Here is a 10,778-nt window from a genome sequence, read left to right on the forward strand (position 1 = left end):
CAGTGTTCTGATTTGCACACACAAAGTTCGAACTTTTTGGAACACAGCACACAATTCGGCTCTCCTTATCACTCACTTACATATGAAATAAAACACTACACACACTTCCGGTCTCCCTATCACTTGGTTAGATCACACTTGGATCTCTGTGCACAGTCCTGAATCGGCACGTTCTTATGTCAGAGGTGACTGCAGAGTTCCCTTATCTACATCCTACCACTGCTGCACACGTGGAGCACTCTGGATATTTCTGCTTTCCATATTCCTCTGTTAAACTACACTGCACTGTGCTCTTCATTATTCTTGCTTTGGTCCAGCTTGAAGCACAGACTGTTGACAATAATGAATACGTGTTTTCTATTTTTCAGGTTTCCACAACGGATGCAAACGTTTTGGGGCAACTTGTACGCATACCAACTGCAGCGGCACTGAGACGACACTGAAAGGGTTATGCATCTTGGGCATGCTCTTCTTTTTTTTAAACGGAGTAGGAGAAAACAGAGTATCGCAGAGCGAGGCATGACTGAGGTCCGACTGATGCTCGCTGCCAAATCTAAGATTTGAGTTCTGCTCAATTCCGTGGCAATGATACCATTCTGACACACTGTTTTCGAAAAGATCAGGATAAAGCCCAATGCATTGATCAGTGCGTCCTGCCTGTCTCTTATTTCTATCTGGGAACAGGATGTTCCCACACTGACTGGGCGCATTTGGCGGTGTGGGTGAATGATGGGGGCAGGGGAGATCAGTGAATAGAAATGTGTACATTGTTATCTTGTTTCTTCTTTTCAGTTACAATCACTGTGTTATCGCTCAGTGCCAAAGTCCAAGGTTCAAGCAGCCACATTGCTTGGTTTATTCAGCCCCAATTCGAAAGACACGCTCATCACGATGTCAAGAGATGTCCTGTCCATAAGAGGAGAGGTGGTTCGGCACGTTTTGCACAAGATGTGAAAAAAATGGAAGTTGCAATATAATGTGGCGAAATATGAGGTTGTGAATTTTTGCAGGAAGAATAGGGTAACGCTATATTATAAAGTGGAGAAAGAATATAGGAGGTTCTGGAACCGAATGATCTGTAGGGCTACATCCTTTCGGAAAAAATAGTCTTAAAGCATAGTGTGTCCGAGAGATAGCATTATCAGTGTTGTGTAAACATAATGTGGTTTTGCTAAAATTGTGCACTCTAACTACGGCTTCATATGGCTAAAATATCTGACACTGCGGGAGAGGCACTGTTACAGTGTTGGTGCAGATGATGTGGATTCTATCAGTGGGTCATTGCTCACTGAAATGACAGTGTCGGAGGGTGCTTGGTGAGAAAGAAGTTACTATTGCAAGCTCAATGCTGAGGATGTGGGCATCGTCAGAAGTTCGTTCCTGAAAAAGTAGGCTCTGCCAGAGTGTTTGTGCTGAGGGAGTGTTGCATTGTTGTAGTGTCAGGAATGAGGGAGTGCCATTGTCAGAGAGACAGTGCCGCAACAGCGCTACAATGAGAAAGGGTAGTTCTGAGGCAGTGACATATTGTCAGAAAGTCACTGTTGATGTTATCTACACACTGTCAGAGGGTCAGTTCTGAGGGAGTGACACACTGTCAGATGGTCATTGTTGAGGGAGTGCTGCGCTCTCAGAGAGTCAGAGCTGAGGCAACAACTCACTGTCGTAGGGTCAACACTGAGGAAGTTCCTCACTGTTGGAGGGAGAGCGCTGAACGAGTGTCGCACTGCCAGCATGTCAGCACTGAGGGAGGTCGGCATCGTGGGCGGGTCATTGCTGATAGAGTGGCGCACTGTCAAAGGGTCAGTGCTGTGGGAGTGCCAATCTGTCAGAGGCTGAGTATTGATGGAGAGAGCACTATCGAAGAGTCAGTGTTGAACATGTACCTGTCTGTTGGAGGGGCTTTGTCTGAGGGGCGTGAATCTGTGGAATCCCTAATCCGTACGAGCGTTTGAGGTTGGGTCAGTCAGTATAGTCAAGGCTGACCTGCAGAGGTCGCTCTTTAATAAGGAAGTGAATTGTATGTTAAGGGGCAAAAGGAGGAAACTGGAGTCAGGGATGATCAGATCAGCCACAGCACATTGAATGGCTGAGCATCCTTGATGGGATGAATGTCTCATCTCTGCTCCTGTGGTCACATGCATTTCCAGATCACTCGCAGATCGGAACACGTGCATTGTCCAATTCATCGTATAGACATCTTTCTGGTGCCCTGTGCAGGAATGAAGATCATGATCAGCAGTTTGTTCCGGTGAAGAAGGTTGTGAAATTCGGATGTAGGCTCTAAAGGGCCGAGTTATTAAGATGAAGCATATCCAGATTGTATGAGATATTAATTAACTAAGTGAGGCTCTCAAATTTCTCACACCAAAGATGCCTTTTCTGCTCTCTCCTCAACGAAAGTTTCGGCAGAATACACTACTGGCCCTTCCTCTCTGCTTGGCCGGGGTGAGATAACAGTATCCGGGTACCGTGAGGGGAGTAATTGCATGTCAGCACCCCATCTCATGTGGTATTGTAAAATTCTGAAACTGATCACACATTCAACATTTCGAGATGCTCAGGCCAACGAAAAGGGGCTCCCTGATCTTATTGCGAACATGTTTGGTTCTGACCAACTCAGCTCCTGGGTCTTTTGAATGATGATGTCCTGAATCGATTATCGCAGTGTTGCAATGCTGAACTGCACCACACAAGAGGAGCATAAAAATGTATAATTCGGCAAGCACAAATTCACCCCACAACTTTATATGTTTGCGAGCATGCATCTGTGCGTGAGAATGTGATGGTGGTGGTGGTGGTGGTGGTGGTGGGGGGGGGGGGGGCGTGAGGTTAATACTGTCTTTGGGAGAGTGTGTGCATCTGTGTGAGTGTATGTGCAATTGTCCATCAGAGTGTGCCTGGCAGCATGGGAGTTCATGTCTGAGCATCTGAGAGAGAATGTTTGTGTGGGAGAGACGCTCTGAGTCAGTGCATGGGTATGTCTGCAGGAATATGTGTGTGTCTGTGTGTGTGTGTCTGTGTGAGTGTTAGTCTGAAATGAACATAAGGTCTTGATCTCGGCTATCCCCATTGGTACAGAACTTCGCTATCAGCCTCGGCTCTGCCACTTTGCATTGTTGCCTGTCCCAAAGTCCGTCTCGGAGGACGGTCACCCGAACATCTCAGGTCGAATGTCCTGGACCACTGAAATGTTCTCCGACTTGGAGGGAACACTCGTGTTTGTTGATTGTCCTGCAGTGCCCATTCATCTGTTGCTATAGCCTCTGCTCAGTCCCTCTAATGTACCATGCCTCAGAAGATTCTCGCCTGCCGTGTATGAGAGACAGAACGTTGGCTGAATCGCATGAGTACATAAATCTACATATAGTTCCAGTAATATCACGCTTTAATCATTTGGTATAAATTTTACGTCTTATGATCTTATACCCCACAAGCAGCTGATGAAGCAGAAATGCTCAGAAACCTAGTGTTTCCAACTAATTATGATGGATTTCAATACTGATATTGTGTGATTTTTAGCATTTATTCAGTTTTTTTCTGCATATTCATCCCGCTCTTTCGCAATTCCTCCACTCTCCTCTCGTCCAATCCTCAATATCTCTCTTTCTCTATCCACTGCCTTCGTTGACTTAACCCGTTACGTGCCTCCATCCTGTCTGTCTCTCAATTTTCCTCTGATTCTTTTGCTGTGCGTGCACCTTTGTGTCTGAGTGTACATTCGACTGGGAAAGAGTATGCGTGTGCATGTCTGTTTTTTTCTCCCCGCAAGTACTCATAACGTTTCACAATATGTGATGGATTAAGCTCATGACATTGGACACATAAAACTTGAGAGCTTATGCATTTGTTCCGTAAAGAGCTATTGGTTCATATTCAACACCAGCTCATCCTTTGTAATTTTACTGAAGGGGAACAGACAGGATGGTGACTGGCGACAGGAGAGATTCACTTCAGAGGCTATACTGGAAAACCAGCAATGACTTTACATGAGAAACTTTGGCTGAAAACTGGCAAGGACCTTCTGTGCCACAGAAACGCCAGGAAATGACCATTTCCAGTGTTAGACTCACCTAACACCGCCCTTTGAAATAATATGGTGTTGCCCTCACTGAACGCCATCCCACCCAACTATCAATATGCTGGCCATTACCATTAAGAGGGAATTAACGTTGACTCATTGGCATTCAATCACATTCTTATCGCTATATCAACAAATTCGGGGTTACCTTTGTGAGAATCTAACCATCAGTCCTTGGTGCTAATGATCATCTCAAATTCATAATTATTAATATTCTAGAAATGGCTATTGGGATAAAATCTCAAGAGCGACGCCCCCCTCATTGGTCAATAGCATTGACATCATTGAATACCCTGACTGCTAACGTCTAAGGAGTTGCCATTAACCAGAAACTGAACATAATTCACCAAATTCGTACTATGCGACGAAGAGCACGTCAGTGGCTGAGAGCTCTGCAGTCTGCGACTTACCTGACCTCCAAAACCTGGGAGAAAGTGAGAACTGCAGATACGAAGATCAATTTCGGGAGTGTGGTGCTGGAAAAGCACAGCCAGTCTCGCAGCATCCGAAGACCAGGAGAATCGACGTGTCGAGCATAAGTGCAGCTCCATTAAAACTCAAGAACCTCCACACCATTCAGAGTACAGTTGACTACCTGATGGACACTACAACTGCAAGTCTCATTGAAACCGTGCCTCTTGATCCAAGATGAACTCAAAGGTAAATTGATATGGAAGAAAGAAACTATAAATCTTTGGCACCAGCTATATAGGAAAAACAGACGGAATGCTTTGGGTCCGCATTCACTTGTATCCACCGCTTTCTGTCTACTATTCTAAAAGATACCGTCCGGAAATGTTGTTAATGTGCTTCGAAAGCATCTTCCGACGAGTATGTGCAAGGATAAGGACAGGATATACATGGGAACACTACCACCTGGAAGTTCCCTTCCAAGCCACTTAACTGCCCTGATTTGGAAATATTTTAACATTCCTTCAGTGTCACTGGGTCAAAAATCTGGAATTCCCTCTGTACCTGCACTATATATCTATTGATTGATTTAAAAATAAACAGTTTACTCTCACCTTATCAATGGGCAGTCAATGGGACAAAGGAACTTGTGAAACTTCAGGAGAGCACAGAATGCAGTACGAAAGATATAATGAAAATTAAGAGAGGAAAGGTGGGGAAGGAGATATAAGAAGTCAGGGAGAGAGGTTTAATGAAAGTGCTGTGATCATAGAGAGAGAGAGAGAGAGTTAGCGATCGGCACGGAGAGAAAGAGAGGCACAACAGATGATGAAGGAATGAATGGGGTGGTCAGAAGAAGCAAGAAAATTAAGACCAGGGAAACGAAGGTTAAAAGGGAAACATTCCTCCTGTGTCTTGGGATAACAGCGAATTACTGGTGAGCTGTTAAACTGGAGGAACAGTAGAACAGGTGGGTGCACTGTAAAACCCCACAATCAACAATATGTTCATGGTAGAGTAATCTCTTCCACTGATGCCGTTCAGTGCCTACATATTGCACGTCACCTGAAAGAAACACGGAAAGTTGTCAAAAGCACTACATGTACTCTGGTTGATGAAACTTGAGTGCCTGTAGTGAATGTTGCCTCATTTGTGGAAGCTTGACAGCCACACTCTGCGAGTGGCATGTTATGACACACTCTGTTCGTATATCATTCATCCATACAATAGCAAATTTGAAACGAAGTGAAGGTTTGAATTCGATTTTGTAAGGCATAAAATTCATGGAGATTAGCCAGGACACACAAAGATTATGCACGGCCACATTGCGCCAATGGATGTGAATGGAAACGACCTTTCAATTCCGCATGAACAGCACACGCAGGGGTCCCTTGTCTCAGAGTGCAGACCCTGCTGAACAAGTGAATGATGGCTGTTGTTGTGGAGCCATAGCTTTGATTGGTCATGAACAATAGAGACGAAAACCACTCGGGAAACATTTGGAGCAGTGCGTGCTTTGGGACACAGCTGAATGGTTAAGGTTACTGAACATTCGTCTTTCTGTCAAGCAGCATCCTTGAGCCCTCTCCCCTCTGTCTGGGAGGGTTGAATTGTGCGGAATCCATCGAGTCTTGACTCCGGTCAACACAGCTTTTGGAATGAAGATATGATGCAGCTTTTAGATATGATGCAGAGCTGGGCTGAGGAGTGGCAGATGGAGTTCAACCCTGCCAAGTGTGAGGTTGTCCATTTTGGAAGAACAAATAAGAATGCGGAATACAGGGTTAATGGTAGGGTTCTTAGTCAGGTGGAGGAACAGAGGGATCTTGGGGTCTATGTACATAGATCTTTGAAGGTTGCCACTCAGGTGGATAGAGTTTGTAAGAAGGCCTATGGAGTATTGTCGTTCATTAGCAGAGGGATTGAATTCAAGAGTCGTGAAGTGATGTTGCAGCTGTACAGGACTTTGGTTAGGCCACAGTTGTAGTACTGTGTGCAGTTCTGGTCGCCTCACTTTAGGAAAGATGTGGAAGCTTTGGAGAGGGTGCAGAGAAGATTTACCAGGATGTTGCCTGGAATGGAGAGTCGGTCGTACGAGGATAGGTTGAGTGTTCTCGGCCTTTTCTCGTCGGAACGGCGAAGGATTAGGGGTGACTTGATAGAGGTTTATAAGATGATCAGATGAATAGATAGAGTAGACAGTCAGAAACTTTTTCCCGGGTACAACAGAGTGTTACAAGGGGACATAAATTTAAGGTGAAGGGTGGAAGGTATAGGGGAGATGTCAGGGGTGGGTTCTTTACCCAGAGAGTGGTGGGGGCATGGAATGCGCTGCCCGTGGGAGTGGTAGAGTCAGAATCATTGGCGACCTTTAAGCGGCATTTGGATAGCTACATGGTTATCTAGGTTAGAAGTTCGGCACAACATCGTGGGCTGAAGGGCCTGTTCTGTGCTGTATTGTTCTATGTTCTATGTTCTATGTTCTAAGAGCGATTCCCCTTCTTACCGCAGGATGCCGGATTTAATTTCCTCCTCCGCAAACACATTCCTCCAAAGGGGCTTGATCTACCCTTTCTTGGCAACAAAAAAATTGTGAACATCAGGATAACGCAACTGCAATTCGATTCTGAAGGTCTATATTCCATGATGCAGCTTGGGAACACAAAGGAGATCTTAGTGCTGAGAAAGGAAAAGAGCTAGACGAGTGATTAAAAGATACATCCATGAAGTATTTTTATAAAGTCTGTCTAAAAAAAGGGAGTTGACACTGTTCACAGATGGTGTTCCAAAGATTTTAACCCAGTCAGCTGAAGACACTCCCAACAATGGGGGCACTGTTATCTCTTGGAATTCATCACAAATAGAGGGAAATGGGTATCTGGAGTTGTTTTATTTGGGGGCGCAGCGCGGTTGGTGGTGGTTGCAAAGATCTGAAGAGGCGAGTCAAAGTGAGATTTGAAAACCTTTCCATGTTCGACATTTGAATGAGACAAATTAGAGCAGCTCCTTGGCTGATACCATTTAACAATGGATATCTTCAAAAATTACATTGAGTACTTCATCGGAAAGACTCCAAAGTGAGGTAACAAATAATCACTTCGATCGGAGTGGAGTGCGTTCAGCTGCAACTGATTGATTTAAGTTTAGCAAATCAATCAAAATTCAAGAGAAAAACAGTACATCCCTCACCTGCGGTTAGTTTTCACAGAGATGCTGGAACCAGAAATAAAAATCTTTGTCTCGATCGGCTGGACAAGCACAAGGTCGATTCGCAGCAAGAGCAATGTTCTCCACTTCCTCTATCGAGTCCCTCAGAGACACAGTGAGATGGATAAACACTTTTGGAACAGGAATGAGTGCATGATACATTACTGGATGTGACAGTATCCCTCTGTATCCACGTTAACTTTTGAAGGAAGACGTGGAGACTATCAAACACATCCACGTTCACATTAACTATGGCCAATTGCATGTCTGAATGGTGATTCAAAAATCCTGGTAATGAACTACTCAGTTCACTATTGGGGGTCATTGAAGTATGCAGTGTAACAGTATTGCGAACATGGATGTAAACAGTCTAATTTAGTTCTGTTGGATGACTCCAGGTAGTCATTTTATTAAGATTCCGTTTAGGAGCATTTATTTCTCCTTAAAAGTTGTTCGAGTTTGGGAACTGCTTGTTCATGGGGTGGTGGAAACTCTGTGAATTTTAGGTCATTCAAAGTTGAGATGGATCCAGTTCTGTTCTATTAAAGTCTCAATAATGACGGGCTGCAGGCAGGGAAGTGGAGCTCAGAACTCAGTTCTGATATTGCTGAACGACGGACGAGATTCGAAGTAAAAAAACATTTCACCTTTGTCAGCTGTTAGTGATTCACTAGGACTGTAACTATTGCTGTGAATGTAGCATAAGTCTTATACGTTCCTCTGAATAAATCGTGTTGAAGAATTAGTATTAGGTCACGGTACTGCTTCTCAAAGAGTCATAGATTCCTACAGCATGGAGACAGACGCTTTATGGCAAATTAGTCCTTGCTGAACAAAGTGTCCATCAACGCCAAATCCTTTTTATCTGCACTTGACCCAAAATCCCTCCAAACCTGTCTTATCCAAGTAATTTTCCAAATGCCTTTTAAATGTTGGTACTGTATCCGCCTGCCCCATCTCTGCTGGTAGCTCATTCCTGTGCATACCTCCCTTTGTGCAACCAAGTTGTACTTCAGGTTCCCTTTTATTGTTTGTTACTCAAACTTAAACTGATGCTCTCTCGTCCGCGATTCTGCGACGCTGGGAAAAAGCCCAGGTGTATTTGCACTATCCGTGCCTTTCGAGATATTATACATTTCTATAAGATCCCCTCTCATTATCCTAAGCACTGAAGAAATAAAAAAATACCTCTGAGATTGTCCCTACATCCCTTCCTAAAACTCAGACACTTGAGACCAGGCAACATTATTGTAATTCTTTTCTGTCCTCTTTCCAGTCTAATTCTTCCCACTGCAGGCTGACCAAGACTGGGGGTTGACATGTAAATACATTGCATGCCCCGCTGTAAAAAGAAGCTGGCTGGAGATCGGGAACTGGAGTAAAGCATCAGAGAAATAGAAGATGCACGTCGGAATGAACCGAAGAAGAGGAGACAAACGTTGAATCGATTTTGGAACAGATATGTTCTACGGGGCAAGACTGGACAGAAACTGCAGATGTGCCGGAGAGTACCTGTTTGTGTATTTTGGAAAGAAGGCCGACACCGTTTTTGCAGGGTTGGGAGACTATGAGCGTGGAGGCAGTGGACAGGAGATCACAGGATGAAAGAAAGTTAGTGACCATTGTGGAAACTATGTTCTGATCATCCACGGTTGAGTCACGCACCCCGTGGAGAAGACAGGAACGACCCAAAAGCTTGCGCTGAGTAGCTGTAATGTTTGTTCAGTAGGCCAACCAACAGCAGCATAACCCTTCGTGACATTCTTAATAACAATGTCAGAGTTGGATCTGGAAGCACAGAGTGCAGCCAGTTCAGAGGGATTTAGGCTGCAATGCAGAAATGGGAACAGAGAAATTGAGGCGACCAATGTGATGTCGACAGATCACAACGAACAGGTCATTTTCAGAGGGAGTATTCCAGGCCGACGATTGCAAGTCGGTCAAATAGTTTGTGGGATAGGGAGAGGATTGGTTCGAATACAGGTGTCCCGGTCCATCAGGATCCATTGCAGTAAAACATGTTCGATGATGCTCGTCCATCGACAAGGTTATGTTGTCCTTGTTTTTTTTTCTCAGAGGGGTGGCAATTATATATGTTCCAAGTTATCTCTGTTTAGAGGGTTTAGGGCAAATTTGTTTCCAGCTAACATACTTCCTCAGACTAGAGGCAGTCAAGTTGAATAAGGTATACTTGCCCAATGAAAGCGGAGTGGGCAGTTCTCCAAGCTCAGCGGTCCTGTGGTTTGTTTGTTTTTTTTAACGATAGGGGCAGACCGTTGCTGATCCTCCCTCTCTCCAAACTTCAGTCGTGAAAAACCTGTCTTTCATGTTTTCCTTTGTTTTGCAAATGCGTGTTTATAAGGACTGCTGCAGGTATTTGGAACAGCTTCATTTAATTGGGATCATCTGATCCGTTTACAGATTGTTTAAGGTATTCTGCATTCTGTGCTCTTTTATTTGTCGAACGTTTGATAATCTTGCAAATAACTTCTTTCTTGTTTTAACTAAAGCGGTTGGGCCAGCTGCATCACTCGTTGAAAATCCACAGGGTCGAGGCTACATTTTTGAAATAATTTGAGAGCGTCTGGCCTAGTCCATAATACACGAATGACTCTTCAGGTGAATGCATACAATTCGCAGACAGCCACTGTATCATGCGAATAATGGAAGTGAGCCATACAGGAAGATGCAGAAGACATGCAAACACGGCAGCACTGGAAGCCTGGCTATGAAACAGCTGTTGGACGCATAATGCTGGTAAACAAACTGAACCACTACGCTCTTTTTAATAGTTTCTCATGAGTGAAAGTATTAAGTGCCTTGATAATACTTAAAAGATGAATGATTAGTACACAAATATTTCGTTCTTGCATTTGATGGACATTTTATGAACATAACTTGTTAACTTGTGCAATAAAATACATGGTTGAGAGAAAATACTGTATACCAATCAGGAAAGAATTGTGCAATCAGCCAGTTCAGTGATAGATGAGGTAGGTGGTGTTTGCTGTGTGAGATAATACACATCTTTTCGCAGTGAATACAGTGACAGAAACCTCTCTCAGTGCATATTTCTGTGAAT

The sequence above is a fragment of the Chiloscyllium punctatum genome, chromosome 51 (genome assembly GCF_047496795.1).
Source record: "Chiloscyllium punctatum isolate Juve2018m chromosome 51, sChiPun1.3, whole genome shotgun sequence".
Taxonomy (NCBI): domain Eukaryota; kingdom Metazoa; phylum Chordata; class Chondrichthyes; order Orectolobiformes; family Hemiscylliidae; genus Chiloscyllium; species Chiloscyllium punctatum.